Below are 19,253 nucleotides of genomic sequence, written 5' to 3'. Positions count from 1 at the left end.
CGGAAGTGGCTGGAAGTAATTTGATGGCCATTTGCAATGACGGGATTTCGCATTCAATGGGTAACGTAGCTTCCAGACCATAAACTAGTTGGAAAGGAGTGAAACCGGTTGACGTTTTTACTGAGGTTCGATATGCCCAAAGCACTGAAAATATCATGTTATGCCAATTCGACCTATGAATCCCAATGATTTGTCGGATCATGATGACTAGAACTTTGTTGATGGCTTCAACCAGACCATTAGCCTGTGGATAATATGGATTTGAACTATCGTGACGTAGGCCAAGTTGGTCTGTAAGTTCAGTCATCATAATGTTTCGAAAATGACACCCATGATCAGTGATAATCACTTATGGAACACCAAACCTAGCAATTATATTATTGAACAAAAAAATCGCAGTGGTTTTTCTGTCTGCCTCAAATGTAGGCATCACCTCGGCCCACTTGGTAAAATAATCTACCGCAAGGATGATATACACATGCCCCTCGGCCGAGTGAGGGTTATATGTAATAAAATCGACACCCCATTTCGCAAAAGGACTGATGGCAATTATAGGGTGGAAAGGAGCAGGTGGAGTGCGCATCTTTTGATCAAAAATTTGGTTGTTGTGGCATTTTCGGACCGCGTTAATACAATCTTTAAACAAAGATGACCAGAAGTAGCCAGCGCGTAATATCTTTTGGGCTATGGCAAACCCAAACATATGACCGCCACACGCTCCAAAGTGATAGTCATTTACAACCCTTTCGGCTTCCTCATGAGTTAAACAACGTCGGAAAATAGAGTTCGCCCCATGACGATAAAGTGTATCTCCAATAATTTTGAATTGTTGGGATTGAATCGTATTTTTTGACGTTTTGATCTTGAAATTTCTGGCCGAAAGGATTGGGTCTAGAGATAAATGATGATATCTCCATACCATGGATCTAAAGTGCTGATTAGAAACAAGGATTCGTCCGCAATGGGCTCCTCCGCCATAGTTTTCGTGTCAGCACGCGGGAAGTCACACATCAACTTCGTAAAAACTAAATATTTCTTCGACTTAGACTTTTCAAATTCCAAGTCAAACTCCTGCAAGATCACAATCCATTTGGATTACTTGCCCCCTAGCAATTGTTTGGTCAAAATGTAGATCATAGGGTTGCAATCAGAAATTACTGAGTTTCGCGTAGTAAAATGTAATGACGAAAACATTGGACAGCTTGAACAGCTGCCAGTGCCAATTTTCCACATGTGAATATTTTAACTTAGTTGGATTTAAGGTTCAACTAAGGTAATATATCACATGTTCAGTACCGACTTGATCTTCCTAAACTAACACCATTCCAATGGTGGAATGCGAGGCGGCGAGATATAAGAAGTAGTCCTGGTTGTAGTTGGGAGGATGCAGTAACGGTGCATGGGTCAATGCGTGTTTTAGTGCATCAAAATAATTGTCAGCTATCTCATCCCAAAGTAATGGAGTATTATGTTTCAACAACCGGGTAAAACCCTTTGTGATCTCGGCGTAGTTAGGAATTAATCAACGTAAAAAGTTTTCTTTCCCTTGCAAACTTTGGAGTTGGCGAAGACTCGAAGGAGGAGGCAATTTGACAATAGCTTCAACCTTCGAGGGATCGACGTGAACGTCGGATTTTGAAACAACAAACCCCAACAACCGACCCATTTCTATACAGAAACCACACTTGTGTGGATTCAACCTAATTTGATAATGCCTACACCTCATAAAGATTGCTCGTAAATGGATGAGATGATCAGCCTGATGTAATGAATGAGTAGGTAAATCATCGAGATAGGGTTGCACAAGGTGTTTGATGTCATGAAACATGTAAGGCATGGCTCTTTGAAAAGTTTCCCCAGCGTTCTTGAGCCCAAAAGGTAATTTTCAATAATAAAATGTCCCCCATGGACAAATGAAAGCCATTTTTGGTTGATCAGCAGGTAGAATATTTATTTGATTGTATCCGGAAAAACCATCCATGAAGGAGAATATTTCACTGTGGGCACAATCATCGATGATTTGATCAATATAGGTAGTTGGATAATTGTCTTTTGGACAGGCTCGATTAATATCCCTATAATCGATACATATTCTTATTGTTCCTTGCTTTTTGTTAATAGGAACAATATTCGATACCCAATCCATTAACGGAATTGGATAAATGAAACCTGCTTTAAGTAATTTTTCAACTTCTGCTTTAATAGCAACAACTTTTCGCAGGTGGATCTGACGCAAACGTTGCTGGACGGGTTTAGCATTCAGGTAAGTTTTGATTTCATGAACAACAATTACTGGGTCAATTCCTGGCATTTCCTCATATGACTAGGCAAACACATTGCAGAATTCTTGAAATAGGGCCTTATATGTTTGAATTTCATTTTATGTACAAGAGGCACCTATATGAATTTTTTCAACAATTCCAGGGTTAACCGAAATATCAATAGGAATACTTCGAGAAATGTTTCCCAAATTTAACTCAAAATCAAGATTTTTCATTGGATTCTAAGGTTCCTTGACATATTCAGTCGTAAAAATAGATGAAAAATCATTTTCAAAGCGATCAATCTCAGGTAAAAATGAAGATCTATGATGAAGATCTTCCCATGGTAAATCATCAACACACAAGATTTCAAGAATTTGCTCATCAGCGTGAACAAGTTCGGAAAATGTTGTTGAATCTGAGTTTGATGTTGAAATTGATTCTTCATGGACCACATTCATTAAGTCAATTTCGGTTGAAGAAGTGTCGAAAAACGACTGCATGGCCTGATACGCAATTTGATATGGACTCAAAGGCATAAAATCACCAAATGAATCTATCTCAGAGTCAGAAGGTACGATCCAAGGATCATCATAAACAATAGTGTCTGACAAAATCATATGAATGGTTGCAGTAGAAGACGATGCATTGATAGGAGGAAAAGGAAAAGTTCCTAGCAAACCAGAATGTTTAACTAGTCCTACTCCAACATCCTTATACGGGATAGTTGTTTTGCCGACATGCTGAATACTTTCAGAAGAGGCTGGGTCGGATGAAAAGTAAGTTAGTTGGTCTATAGTTACGATCTTTCCATTATGAGGGAACTTTATAAGCCGAAAGATCGATGAAACAACAGCTGTCATAACATAAGACCAGCTATGACCCAAGAGAAGGTTGTAATCTAGAGGGGCATCAACCACCTCCACATCTAGATTAATAGTTTTGCCTTCAACCCCTATTGGTAGATCCTAGAGAATGCCAAAAGGATGGAACCCACGGCCATGAAAGGCCTTTAGAATCGTCGGGGATTGATTAAGTGTAGGAGAACCAAGCGATCTCCAACAGTGCATCGACATAATACACGTTGAGGCTCTGTCATCAATCACAGTCCTATAACAAGGTCTGATTTTGACTAACACTGGAATCTGGAAAGCCATTTGATGAGGTAAGTGAGATGTACTATTTTCTAGATAAAAAATTATAAGGTTCGAGTCGTGAACGTCAACAGCTCCTATAGCCAACAATAGCAATTTACGTTGTGCTGGACATGATTGCTGCACCTCCAAAGCCGACATTGCTGAAGGTGAAATAGCCAAATCTTCAACAATGTTATAGTTCTAAGTAGCTCTCGCATGTGGATTGAAAGCTGACTTTCGAAGTGTACCCTTGGTGGTGAATTTGATTACTAAGTCTGGGTTAGGTTTCTCGATCTGTAGTGGACCGGAACCGGGAGTTGAAGTTGATGGATTTGAATTAGAAGATTCTGCTTCCTTACCACCAACAGGACTTTTACTGCCATAATCTTGCAATCGAGTCACATTCCTAACATGGGACATCATCATTATGGGTTCCTCGGAGGCATTTGAGGAAGAACCTATCATCTTACTTTCTTGACTAGGAAAAGGATCCTTCAGAAAACCAGGCATTTGGGAACTTTTGACGATTTTTGCAACCTCAACGCGATGAGGGCAGTCTCTTGTAAAATGCTCTTCGTCACAAATGAGACAAGGATAACGAGGTTTGCGTTTTTCATCGGTAGATTCCGTTTTTTCTGGTTTCTCTGTCGAATTTTTATCAGTTTTATTTTTCTTCGTCCCTTTCTTTTTACCGCCGGATTTTGATTTGGCTATAGATGACTCTACAACATGAATATCGGCAGAAATTTCTATGGAAGAATCTCCAGTCGGGGAATCTGGTAAAGTTGTGATAGGAGAATAATTCTTCGAAGATTTCTTCTTACTTTTGGTATTAACTGTACCAATAATACCATCAGTGGCATGAGACCCTGAAGGAGCTGCAGTTATTTGATTTTGTTTAGGAAGGTCAGGGATTTTCTCATATAATGTACCTGACTGCGTATAAACTAAGTCAAGGTACTGAGCTTGAGCAATTACTTTCTCTTCAGTAACGACTCCTGCCTTAGCTACATCCTCAGTGATTTTCGGTAATAAAGATTTGACAAACCATTCAGCTAAGATTTGATCTGGGATAAAAAATTTCACTAAATGCCGTCGACGTCTCCATTCATGAATGTGATCTGAAATGTAAGTGGATGTTGACTATTTTAATGAATTTAATAATTCCATGCCATTGTCATATCTGATTGGCAACTGAAAATGAGTTAAAAAAGAAGTAGCTAATTGACTAAAGTTATAAAAAGTGGCTCGCGGTAACTCAATGTACCACTTGGCTGCAAGACCAATTAGAGTACGTTGAAAAAACCGTAAACGGATTGAATCATCTGAAATGGAGTTAAACGCACACCAGAGGTGATAAGTCATCACATGGTTTGATGGGTCCTCTCCCGATTTGCCTTCCAACTTAGGAATATCACTAGGCAACTTATTCGGCATTGGCGGTCAAAACGAAAGATAGTTAATTGGATAATTTGTAAGGCGTGACAAGTCAGGCAAGTCCAAAGTTGCAATGAATGGTAACTGACGATTAGGGTCCCTGAAACCTTGGGTCATGAGACTAGCCCTAGGAGGAGGATATCCAGGATAACTAGGAATTGGAATTGCATTTGGGATATTATGTCCTCCCGGAAAACCAGGATTAATCGGACCGTACTGGGGTTGTTGAGGTTGTTGATATGTATATCTAGGGTATGGTTGATACTGATAGACTGGCTGCTACATAGCAGGACCGAATTGGTACTATCCCTGGTACGGTTGATAAGTAAATTGAGATTGACTTGTGACAACCGTACTTGTATCAGATTTTCCTACAGGCATTTGAACCAAAGACTGAATTGTGGATCCAGACTGAGGTAAAGATGCTTGAGGTGTTGATACAGGAACAGTAGAAATCGAAGTTGCCGATACTCCAGAAGTAGGTGGGGTAGATTGAACAAATGTTGCAGCAGTTGGCAGCAGTCGTTTGAGGCGGAGTTCGAGCCGTACTAGACCCATGCTGAGAAACTATAGAAGGTGCAGATGTTTGAATAGTAGATTGGATAGGTTGTTGGGTTGAACTAGAAACCAAGGGTTGTCGAGTTTGAGATGACAACTGCACATTCGGTTGCAAGATCTATTGTGATTGAGATGGATCCCACACGAAGTTCATTCCTCGATATGGACCCATAGCAGGTTGAGAATATTGAGGACCATAACCGGGTTGAGGGTAGGGTTGATAATTCAAAGGTACATTTCCAGCTCCTTGGACAAATGATTGACCAGAAGGTGGTTGGAAACCTTGGGTTGAGTACTGACCTTGAGGTTGATAGCCTTGAGGCACGTACTGATACTGAGGTTGACCTTGAGTTACACATTGATACTGGGGTTGACCTTGAGGTACATACTGAGTCTGGGGTTGACCTTGAGGAATGTACTATCCCGTAGGTATGTACTGTACTTGAGGTTGCCCCCAGGTGGTAATTGGGTACCTTGAGGTTGCCCCCCAGACGATAATTGAGGACCTTGAGGCTGCCCCCCAGGTGGTAACTGGCCACCTTGGGGTTGCGGATTAGGAATAGTACTTGACATCATAAGAATATCTTCTACACTCAATGGCTTAGTTCCATTATTACCAGTTAATAACCCTTGTTTAATAGGTTGAGGAGATGCTCCCGAAAAAGTACCAGTAAGTGACTGATACCAAGAGGGAACAGAAGGGCCGCCATATAAAAAGGTTTCCAAAGACTGAGAAAACATGGACGACTATCTTGACATATTTAATGGAGGATAATAACCCTTAGGTGTTGGGTGAAAAGGAATGCAAGGTGGTGAAAAACTTGGTCCCGGCTTTTCCAAAAAATTGGTCAATGAAAGATACCAAGCATCCCTCCTAAGTGGACTGTAAAAGATTGATTCACGCTCCCTAAGTTCTATAACTGGTTGATTTTCAGGGATAGGTATACCTTCTTCCAGAGTAACAAGTTCTTCAATAGCTATAAGTCTAGAAGGAAGATTTTGGGTAATTACTCTTTCTACCCTGGGTGAGCCAGGACCGCTGGAAGTTGGAGAGGCAGATCCTGATGTTGGAGTAGCAGCAAGTTCAGTTTCAGGTTCAGATATTTCAGGTTCTTCAGCTAAATCACTAGTAGATGAAAAACTACTAGTAACTTTGGAAAATGAAATAGATTATCGATTATAATCTGCTACTAGAGCTTGATAATCAGGATGTACAACCAATGAAGACTCTCCTTCTTCAGGTGACCCAACTCTACTATCACTAGGAGTTACAAGGGATCGTAGCCCTTCAAGCTGGCTTGGTGAAAACTGAGGAGGTTGGCCCCAAAGTCTTTGGGACTTCCTCGGTAATTCAGCCACGATTAAATATTTTAACTACTTCACATGCAAACAAAGAAAAATCTTCAATGAAAACCACCTAAAGCCTCTAAAGAACCAAACAATTTTGAATCACATGCCTAAAGAATCTAGGAGATCAAACCACACACAAATAATATCTTTCTGTACCGAAAACACTAGTTGATGATGAAATCCAACGTCACAGAATTCAATACAGAAATGGCAGTTCGAATAGTTACCCTAGCAACCTGCTTAATGAATAGATTGGCACAAGTTTCTCCACTAAACCGTCTCGAGTGAAGAGAACCCCCCAGAAAATCCAAGTGAGTCTAGCCGACGTCTGCTCCAGGTACAGTGGGATCTTCCCTCCACTATCACCTTAATAAAGAATCCTATAGAATATGGTCACTATGGTCACCAACGGAAACAAATATACCTAGGGGAATAGTCTACTATCCAATACGCACGCAAGGGCAGAGTAACAAGCTCAATCCCCTTGAAGGCTCCTTGACATAATCCAAGGTTTACCAACAAGTGACCCCAGGCTCCTCAACAATGGTCAATTTGAGGTTTACCATTTTTAATACGTGAATATCTTCTATCATTCCCAATGAGGAAGGATTGATTCCCACACTAGTTCAGATATGTGTTACAGGGAAAAGTGTCTATATAGAACTGCTCTATCCCACTAAGGTGTGACAGCTGCCTTAGAAACAAACAGAGAAAAGCTACTTTCATTTTTCCTTTATGAATTATAGATAGAGAGGAACAGAAAGACCAACCTCTATCTTGCGCTAAACTCCTGATTTGATTCCTCTCTTCCTTGATAGTCTTTCACTACTTGTTCCCTTACACGCCCAGCTTCACAAAGTACCTGTAAGATCACAGTAGCATAGTACTATACAAAGACATGTATCTATAATCATAAACAATATAGGATCAAATGTAAATTGACCATACAAATGCAGCAAACATCAATGACACAAGAGCATGGAGGAAAACTTGAATAACTTTTATTGATAAACAAGAAAGAGCCAAGAGGAGTTACAACCAGTTGTTCTAGCCCAGCATCAACCTCTCAGCAAGGAAGCCCCTCTTCACCTCATACAAAGCTTAGATCACCCAACAATTTGATGTTTGTCTCAAGAAACCAACAGCAATTCCTTACAATATGCAAAATTCCAGCCTTTGGATCTCTGGGATGAGGGATCCATATATAAATATCTATAATGGAGATGAGTCAGCTTATGATTTGATTAGTGTCTTCCCTCTGATAGTTCTTGCTTCCACTTGCAGATTGATGATATCTTACTCATCCTTGGTCGAATTTAGAGAGGAAAGTGTCACATGAGAAGATTTTGGAACCTTCCATTGCCTCTCCACCTTGCGGAATGAAACTGCCATTTGTCATTTCTCGCCCATTGCACCCCATAGAAGGGATTTTTGAAATGCAATGCACCAACACAATGTATTTAGGTGAGATGCAATGCACTTGACCAGCCGAGCAGCTAAAATGATCCTATTTTGACCAATTCTGAGCAGTTTTTCATGGAGAACTTCTGGGAGAAGCTATAATCTATTGACCTTGTTCCTTTAGGGGTTAGAGCAACACTTTTAGGGACTTAGGAGCCCTTGGTTTATGGAAATTTCATGCTTGGGGTTGTAGTGCCCAAAAATGTCTGTAACAATATGGTCTCGTGCTTCTCCATTAAGAGGAGCTTTCCCAGAGCATAGATGTAACAATTGGAATTTATCTCCTACCGCAAGATACAGCTACTTGTTTGTTTTACTATCTTGGAGAGTTAATTACTCCCTACTCCAAGATACTAGCCTAAGCTATGTTGGTGATAAAGAGGCCTAGAAAATAAAAGATTACTAGATAGATTTTACTTTAAGCGTTATTTGTATTGGTTTTTTCTTAAGTCAAAAGGTGCGGAGATGAAACTTATGGTGTGAAGACTCGACTCCAAATCACTAAAAAAAATGCACTTAATATGATAAGCAATCTTTTCACTTCAATGAATTTCTAGCTAAGAAAGAGCCGAGAATGCAAATACTTGTAAAAAGAAATCTTTTCTTAACAATCAAATCAAAAGAAGAACTTTTTGTCTTTTCCAATACACTCAAAAATGAGGCAACTAGTTATGCTCACGAAAATTTCCCTTTTCTTTCAAACACTCAAATGCTACAAAAACAAACTTTTTCAAAAGAGATTTTTTATTTTTATAAAACACTCAAAACGATGGAAAAATCTAATCTTGAGATCTATAAATTCTAAAAACTATTTGAAGTAAAATATTACAAGATTTATTTTCAAGGATGTTTTACTTAGCTATAAGCAAACTAAGGACTAATTTGTCCAGAATCACAAATTAGTCAAAAAACAACAAATTTTTGTTTTCTTTTCTAAAAATGAAATCCAAAACCTTTAACAAAAGTCCTTTCGAAGTTTCGCAAAGAGAAAAACAAGATGGATTCCTCAACAAAGGCAGATTTTAAAAAACGGTCAGACTCATAAGAAGGCCAACAAAAACCAAGGTGATCTGAGGTTTCTAAGGCTTCTAAGCTTTGAGTTACTACAAGACCAAAGTGAAAATCAAGCCCGCCAACGAAAACTTCTAGGAATTTCGCCTGAAACCCTAATGCCAATGGAATTAACCTAAGAAAAGTTCCTGAAAGTCACGTGCAGATCTGGGCAGAAGCTAAAAACACATAAACAAATCCTAAGTTGACTTAATGAGAAAATCTTAAGTTTTTCAAAATTTTGACAGGGTCCGCAGGCCCGCAGTTTACCCATGTGCGGTACCGCTCTGTGTGTAAAGCAAAAGTGCGGGTATGTCCGCACTGTGTTACAAGCAGAGGGTGTGGTCCTCTCCCAAAAGTATGAAAAACAAAAAATAATTCAAGATCTACTAAACCTACCCAATCCCACACACATCAAGCCAAAAATAGAAACAAAAACACAGTTTCTCAAGTCAAAGTAAAAGCAAAACAAAAATAAAAAATTCAAGTCCCCAGTGGAGTTGCCATTTTGTCAGCCAGATAAGTCATTCTTGCAGAGAAGACTGACCCCCCTAGTATCTAATGATATCTGGCGACAAGCAAACCAAACAAATTCTATCTTTCTCTAAATATGCAATTTATAAATAAAGGAAAACAAGTGTTTTAGGCCTACCTTGGGTCCAATGCAAGTTTGTAGAAGCCAAGCTCCGTTGATCCAAATGAGCTCCCTTGTAAAGAATCTACAAACACAAACAAGCACACAGATTAAATAGCACCTGAAAATCCAATATAATAAAGCATATTTATCATGATGATCAAAGAATTCATGAAACACATCACATAAGACAATTTGTTGAGAAAAATGAATCTGATTATATTAACTTTAATCAAAGAAGAACTTTACAAACTTGGTGCCTTGATGCTATACAAGCTCCTCCCAGGGTCGAGCAAGAATCTCCTCTACTTTGACAAGTTTCACTCTCTTCCCAATGAAGCAAAAAGGTATGTAATCTCTCCTCTCAAGCTTAACTAGGAAGTCTCAATTCCAACAGCATTTACCCTAAAAAATGTTCATCTTCTAACCTCCCTAGCAACCAACCCAATGCCTTAATTTATAGTGCAATGGAAGGAAGTTAATAGGTCCTCCTTCAAAGGGATAAAGCCCTCCTTCAAAGGGATAAGCTCCTCTCATCAAGGGATTAACTCCTTTAGTTTTGGGATACATGAACCACCTAGGAGCGAACCATCCACGTCAAGATTCCTTCTAGAATCATCTATAATTAACCCAAAGTGAGATTTTAAGAATAAACTTGCGCCTTTTTGACTTTCACAGGGGTCCACACTCACTCCTTTAGAGACAGAGTGGGCAGGTCTGCAGGTAACATGACCATGGGGTGCAGGACCGTAGGTAACAGTAAGAGAAAATGTGGAACCAGAGCTTTATTGATTTTTAAGGACTTTCTCTCATTTTCAAAGCTTGACATGAAGAGCTGAGGTTTGAGACTTGCTAAGGAGGATGGTATGAATGATGATAGACCCATATTGACTACAAATAGTCATGGTCACAATATTTTGTGTAACACCCCATTTTGGGGTAAATTGGTACAACAACTTCCTAAGGTTGTAGCTTTAGCACAAGATCTCCATTTGATGTGTACAATAGCTCGTTAGAAAGATCTATCCGAGAAGTATAACTTTCGGAAGAGAAACGTCAGTCCATGGACCCATGTTTCTCCCATATTTCCCAAAAAAATGTCATTTAGGGCCTCAAACCGGCTCTGGAAGTTCAGCACCCGAAAAACTACTAAAAATAGTAAATTGTGCTACAATTACGGAAACTGAAAAATTGAAAGAGACAGTTGCGAGGGTCCAAATGGGATAGGTAGGTGGCCACCAAAATCCCCCTAGATCAATAATTGATTCAGAAATGTGTTCATTGCTTGTTTCAGAACATTTGTAAAGAGAGTCAAGCTGTGAAGGAAGAAGAAGGTGTTGTTTGTAGCTGAGCCACTAGGAGGAGTCATTAGAAATCTACAACCAAGCACCAAATAGATTCATCATTTTGATTTTGGATTTTGCTAGGCTAACAGGTGTTTAACTGTCAACAACCTTAGTTTATGATATTTGATAGCCAAGGGTTTATTGTTTAATAATTTAACATCCAAGGTGAAACTTACAATCCAACATTTAACAGCCAAGGAGATGGTTATGGTCACTTAAATACGGGGTCCCCTATTCTAGGGACCCCAACATCCCCCTATCCCACATGATTCTCCATAAAATTTGAGAGGTGTCTCCACCTGTCCTCAAGGTGAATTTCCTAACTCCTACATCTCGACATTTGGAAACTTAGCGGAACACAGGAATTATTTGTGTAAGGTTGTTTCTCATGAGGAAGCACCCCATCTTAGCCCAGGGAAGCTAAAGCGTTTTAACAAGAACTGGATTTACTTGATAAAGAAAAATTGAATTCTTTTCTTTTCAGTCCCTTTCTAGTTATATTCATTTAGAGATGGAGTCTCCTATGTTAGGGACACCAACGCCCCCCTTGTTTCCAGGAAAACTAGTGTCACTATTTGATCTGCTAGTCCCACTAAGACTGGTAGCTATCTTAGAAACAAACAATTCAAAGCAACTTGTATTTTCCTTCATGGATGATAGATAAGAGAGAATCAGAGAGCACCAACATCAGTCTTTCACTTGTCTCCTTGCTTGTTTCCTCTCTCCTTTGATAGAGCTTTCACCACTCCTTTCCCACTTGTCCTGCTTCAAAGAACACCTGTAGAGGCAAAGTAGCAAAAATACCATCAAAGCATAGAGATCTATAATGCCATAAACAATGTAGAATCAAATGTACATTAACCATACAAATGCATACACAAATACAAGATTCAGAAATAAGTAAGCATATGGAGGAAAACTAAAATAAATTTATTGATAGAAATAGAAGAGAGGATTACAACCCAGTTGTCTGATCTAGTGCCATCCTCCCAGCATGAAAGCCCTCTTCACCTCATGAAAAGCAAGATCACCCAACAATACAATGTCTCAAAGAGAAACCAACAATGCTTCCTTACAAAATACAAAATTCCAGCCTTTGGATCTCTGGGATGAGGGATCCATTTATAGATATTTGCAGAGGGGTGAGTCAACTTCTCGGTTTTTTATTAGTGTCATTTCACTGATAGTTCTTGGTTGCACTTGGAGATTTCATGATCTCTTACTCATCCCTGGGTGAATTCAGAGAGGCAAGTGTCATATGAGCAGTTTCTAGAAGATTCTCTGAGTTTCCACCGAAAAACTTTCCTCTGCCATTTGTGTTCTCTCACTCATTACACCCTACAGAAGGGCTTTTCATTATGCATTGCACCCTCAGCATGGAGCAGTCTGTATGGTCCAGTTTTGACCAGTTCTAAGTTGTTTCTCAAGGAGAACTTCTAGGAAATGATGTATTAAGTTGACCTTGATCCTTTAGGGTTTGAAACAACACTTTTAGTGGTTTGAGATCCCTTGGTTTATCGAAATATGTGATTGGGGTTGTAGTGCCCAAATATGTCTATAATAGTTGCCCCCTAAAGCATGAGGTTGTAAATCTTTTGATGTCGGGTGAAAGGCTTTATCATGAGGATCCGAGGTTTTTTGAACTAGAAGGTGACCTATATAAAATACAATACAATACATTATCTTCATGTTATTTTCATGACCTAACTGAGGCGAGCATTCCCGTGCTTAGCTTTATAAATTCAATTTCATGTACATAGGACAGATAATCGTCTGTGTGGTAGACTGATGATTCTAGTAGAGCCATCATCCCTTAGCTTGGATGATCATCTGTGTAGCTATGGAATACATTTGATGTCATTACTTTTTGGAATATATCATAGCCCAGATGGATGAAACTAGATCCAGGGTCTTCAAATTCGTTCAATCTCCGCCCAATGTACAAGTCGATCCATGTGAAGAGATGTCTTGAAGTCAAACATGGAAGGACATTGCCTGATTACCAGCCAATGATGTAAGCTATTAGCAGGCGCGAGAGGAATCACCGATAATGATAATGACCCTCAAATATTTTGGTCGAAGGCCATTGATTTAAACCTGTCGCTGGAAGTGAGAAACTTGCCATTGAGGCATGTAAGCTTTAAAGTACTGAAAGGGTTGTTCCTAAGTCAACTTCTTGGATAATGAGTTGATGTCGACAAGAAGTGACCCATCGTAGGAGGCCCTTAATGATTCCCACATCTACAACATGAAATGAAACAAATTATTTTCTAAAGGTGAAAATGATTTGATGATACAAGGTTCAAGGTGGCAGTCAAGAAAAATGGAGCGCGAAGGTATTGCAGTCGATGAGGTGTTAGCTAGGTTGGTGAATTCTCTGAGCGACTTCTCTTGGACATATCGGTGACACTGTGATGGATCGGTAGTGTTAACCCCATGGATGATACATAGGACCAATGGTGATGGTGAATGGAATAGCCCAACCCGACTCAATCATGGCGATGGAGTGAAAGTGTCATGTTCAAGAGCAACCTGCTACCAATGAAGTTCTTCAAGTTTTCTTCCCTTTTTCCCCAGTCATTTCTAACAAGTACCTCTTTATTTTTGTCAAGCTTGAGGAGGATAACATATGCTTGTTCTATAATTTTCCCTTCGGGAAAACCTGTCTCTCTATTTTAGCGAGTCTAGTCACAGTGAAACTCACTCTTGTCCAGATAGACAAGTTTGTCGCTATTGTTTTAATGAGTTTAATGACAAAGACAATTCGGTCCTTTTCATATTTAGAGAGTTTGAAAAGAGACGAAAAGGAAACTCTAGTAGTCCTTTTTCGTGGTATAATCCCTTAAGTTTGAAAAAGTATAAAATAATACGAAAGGGATGACTTTTCGATAGTTTTAGCGAGCTGAACAAGACAAGCGCTCGATATTTTTGTGTAATGATCCCTTAGGTCCAAAAAGATTAAAATATAGAGGAGGGATGGTGCTTCCCATCACTTTAGTGAGTTGGAGAGGCCAATTTCTCGACAATGTTTTCATATTTTGCGAGTCCAAAAAGAGTTTAAAGTAGACTCGTTATTTCCAAACACTTTAACGAGCTAGAATGCTCGACAATCTTTTCATATTTAATTAGTTTGAAAAGGGTTTAAACTAGACTCGATTTTTGAGGAATGAGTGGTGTTTTAGGGTAGTTATTGGTTCCGAGTAAGCTTGGAACTTCTCGAAACATGGTGATGTGAAGAGGGTGGCTAACAGTACCACTTGTCACAGCTGTTCCTCAAAAAGGTAAACAATCAAGTGGAAGCGTATGATAGGCCAAAATAATGGAGGTGATGGTATGAACACAACCAAGGCTCAAAATACTGATAGCAGGGCAATCACAAAGGTTATTTACCGAAGGTGGGTTCATTTTTTAATGAGATTGAACTCTGGGGAAACATATGCTCATTGGCGGGTTTATTTTTTAACAAGCTTGAACCCTGCGGTAACATTGCTCGTCTTCCGTTTCATGTTTACACAAGCTTAAAATGAAAAACCTATGCTTGTTATAAGTTCGCATGCCCCCAACATAATGACACAAATTGAGGTGCATGCCCCCAAGCTTCATTGCATTCAATGCGATGGCTGGAATGAAGGTTTACCTTCCAGATGTTTGAAAGAATCCACTTGGATTTTATGAGATCATAATCAAAGAGTTGATTTGGAAAGGGAGTTGTTTCATTTTTTAATGAGGTTGACATAGTAAAAGAAATATCCTCATAACCCTTGTTTCATTTTGTAGCGAAGTCGGCACAAGATAATAACCGTCCTCGATGACCCATAGTATCGAAATGGTTAGATTTCTTCTTAATCTTTGATGAGGTAGAAGATATCATATGAAAGGTTTCCACTATGGCCACTTTCGCCAGATTACTTGGATGCGGGAGGGAAAAAGTACCTATTAAGGAAGGGTCTTTTGGGAGACCTACTCTGACATTTTGAAATGATTGAGAACTTCTATTGATCAATGGAATGTTTCTAGTAACTTGTGAACTGTTGGGGAAAAAGGTTAGTTGGTCAACAATTGTAACTCCACCTTGGAAGGGAAATGAAATATTTCTAAAATATGTTGACACAACAGTAGCCATAGCATAAATCCATGGCCTTCCTAGTAAGATATTGTAGTCGAGGTTTCCATCGATAACTTCAACTTGAATTTCTACTATCTTGTCCCCCAATTCAACTTGCAAGTTACTTAATATCCCATACATCGTGTATGTTATTGCATTGAACGCTTTCAATGTCATTGATGATTGCGACAAAGGTGGTGACCCTAATTTTTTCGAGCAGCTCATTGACATTATGTAGGTAGATCCGTCCTCATCAATGATTGTTTGATTAACAGTTTTGTTGAGGGATTTTACCTGTACAAGGAAAGTGAGTTGGGCTGGTAACTGAGGTTCATATCCTTTGTGATTAAAGGCTACAAGATTGGAATCTATTTGGTTAATCCCACCTATTGCTGATAATAAAGATTGCTTTTGGGAGGGGCAATTCTATAGTACTTCAAGTGTCGACATAGCAGATGGTGACTGAGCTAGATCCTTCACTATATTATAATTCTTTACTACTTGAGCATGAGGATTAAATGTCGATTTATGTACTACTCTCTTTGGTGGCTTTATTTTAGTTCAGGAATGATGGGTGGTACAACTTCTGATGAAGTTCTTGTCGAAATGTATAACATAAGAACTCAGGATTTGGAAGCATGATCGATAGCAACCAGATTGGTTTCTGGGTTTGGAAACAGATCAGTCAACACTGCTGAGCCACCAGGAGGAGTCATTAGAATTCTACAACCAAGCCACCAAATAGATTCGTCGTTTTGATTTTGAATTTTGCTAGGCCAACTGATGTTTAACTGTCAATAGCCTTAGTTTATGATATTTGATACCCAAGGGTTTATTGTTTAAGTATTTAACATCCAAGGTGAAATCTACAATCCAACATTTAATAGCCAAGAACATGGTTATGGTCACTTAAATGTGTGGTCCCCTATTCTAGGGACCACAACATCCCCCTATCCCCCATGATGCTCCCTAAAATTTGAGCGATGTCTCCACATGTACTCAAAGTGAATTTCCTAGCTCCTACATCCTGGCATTCAGAAACTTAGTGGAACACAAGAATTATCAGTGTAAGGTTGTTTCTCATGAGGAAGCACCCCATCTTAGCCCAGGGAATCTAGAGTTGTTTAACAAGAACTGCATTTACTTGTGAAAGCCAAATTCAACTCTTTTCTTTTCAGTCCCTTCCTACTTATATTCATTTAGAGATGGGGTCTCCTATGCTAAGGACACCAACGTCCCCCTTGTTTCTGGGAAAACTAGTGTTGGTATTTGATCTTCTAGTCCCACTAAGACTGGTAGCTATCTTAGAAACAAACAATTCAAAGAAACTTGTATTTTCTTTTATGGATGATAGATAAGAGAGAATCAGAGAGCACCAACCTCAGTCTTTCGCTTCGCTCCTTGCTTATTTCCTCTCTCCTTTGATAGAGATTTCGCCACTCCTTTCTCACTTGTCTCACTTCAAAGAACACTTGCAAAGGCAAAGTAGAAAAATACCATCAAAGCATAGAGATCTATAATTCCATAAAAAATGTAGAATCAAATGTACATTAACCATACAAATGCATACACAAATACAAGATTTAGAAATAAGAAAACATATGGAGGAAAACTCAAATAACTTTATTGATAGAAGTAGAAGAGAGGATTATAACCTAGCTGTCTGATCTAATGCTATCCTCCCAGAATGAATTCCCTCTTCACCTCGTGAAAAGCAAGATCACCCAACAATACAATGTCTCAAAGAGAAACCAACAACACTTCCTTACAAAATACAAAATTCCAGCCTTTGGATCTCTGGGATGAGGGATCCATTTATAGATATTTGCAGAGGGGTGAGTTATCTTATGGGTTTTTTATTAGTGTCATTTCACTGATAGTTCTTGGTTGCACTTGGAGATTTCATGATCTCTTACTCATCCCTGGGCGAATTCAGAGAGACCAGTGTCATATGAGTTGTTTCTAGAAGATTCTCTGAGTTTCCGCCTAGCAAACTGCCTCTGCCATTTGTCTGCTCTTGCTCATCGCAACCTACAGAAGGGATTTTTAGTGTGCATCGAACCCATTGTGTGTAACAGGTGAGATGCATCGCACCCTCAGCATGGAGCAGTCTGTATGGTCTAGTTTTGACTAGTTTTGAGTAGTTTTTCAGGCAGAACTTCTGGGAAATGATGTAATCAGTTGACCTTCATCCTTTAGGGTTTGAAACAAAAATTTTAGGGGTTTTAGAGCCCTTGTTTTATCAACATATGTGATTGGGGTTGCAGTGCCCAAATATGTCTATACAGTTTCCCCCTAAAGCATGAGGTCGTAAATATTCTAACGTCGGGTGAAATGCTTTATCATGAGGTTCCGAGATTTTTCAAATTGGAAGGTGACCTATATAAAATACAATACAATACATTATATTCATATCATTTTCATGATCTTTCTGAGGCAGGCATTCCCATACTCAGCTTTATAAATTCATTTTCATGTACATAGGATAGATAATTGTCTGTGTGGCAGACTGATGATTCTGGTAGAGCCATCATCCCTTAGCTTGGATGATCATCTATTCAGCTACGGAGTACATTTGATGTCTTTATTTTCCTGAATATATTGCAGCCTATATGGATGAAACTAGATCCAAGGTCTTCAAACTCTTTCAATCTCTGCCCGATGTACAAGTCGATCCATGTGAAGAGATGTCTTGAAGTTGAACATGGAAAGACATTACCTGATTACCAACCAATGATGTAAGCTATTAACAGGTGCAAGAGGAATCACTGATAATGATAATGACCCTCAAGGTACTACAGTACAATTCACATGGTGTGAGTATAGGACATGATGTTGAACACCACAAAAATCTTTCAGTCGAAGGCCATTCATGTAAACCTGTCGCCGGAAGTGAGAAACTTGCCATTGAGGCATGCAAGCTTCAAAGTACTAAAAGGGTTGTTCCTAAGTCAACTTCTTGGATAATGATTTGATGTCGACAAGAAGTGACCCTTCATAGGAGGGCCTTAATGAATCCCACATCTACTACACGAACGAAGAAAATGATTTTCTAGAGGTGAAAATGATCTAATGATACAAGGTTCAAGGTGGCAGTCATGAAAAATGGAGCGTGAAGGTATTGCAGTGGATGAGGCGTTAGTTGGGTTGGTGAATTCTTTGAGGGAATTCTCTTGAACATATCAGAAACGGATCGGTAACATTAACCCCATCAATGGTACAAAGGACTAATGGTGATGGTGAATGGAATAACCCAACCCGAATCAATCATGGCGATGAAGTGAAAGTGTCATGTTCAAGAGCGACCTACTACCAATGAACTTATTCAAGTTTTCTTCCCTTTTTCCCCAGTCATTGCTGAATAGTACCTCTTTATTTTTGTCAAGCTTGAGGAGGATAACATATGCTTGTTCTATAATTTTCCCTTCGGGCAAACCTGTCGCTCTATTTTAGCGAGTCTAGCAATAGTGAAACTCAATCTTGTCTAGATAGACAAGTTTGTCGCTATTTTTTTAGTGTTTTTAATGACAAAGACAGCTCGGTCCTTTTCATATTTAGAGAGTTTGAAAAGAGATGGAAAGGAAACTCTAGTAGTCCTTTTTCCTGTTATAACCCCTTAAGTCTGAAAAACTATAAAATAATACGAAAGGGATGACTTTTCAATAGTTTTAGCTAGCCGAACAAGACAAGCGCTCAATCTTTTTGTGTAATGACCCCTCAGGTCCAAAAATATTAAAATATAGAGGAGGGATGGCACTTCCCATCGCTTTAGTGAGTCGGAGAGGCCAATTTCTTGACAATCTTTCATATTTAGCGAGTCCGAAAAGAGTTTAAAATAGACTCGTTATTTCCAAACACTTTAATGAGCTGGAATGCTCAACAATATTTTCATATTTAACAAGTCTGAAAAGGGTT

Source organism: Pinus tabuliformis, chromosome Q (assembly GCF_031772625.1).
Source record: "Pinus tabuliformis cultivar Carrire ecotype Pingquan chromosome Q, CPIR1, whole genome shotgun sequence".
In the NCBI taxonomy this organism is placed as follows: Eukaryota; Viridiplantae; Streptophyta; class Pinopsida; order Pinales; family Pinaceae; genus Pinus; species Pinus tabuliformis.
This window is presented reverse-complemented; position numbering follows the sequence as displayed.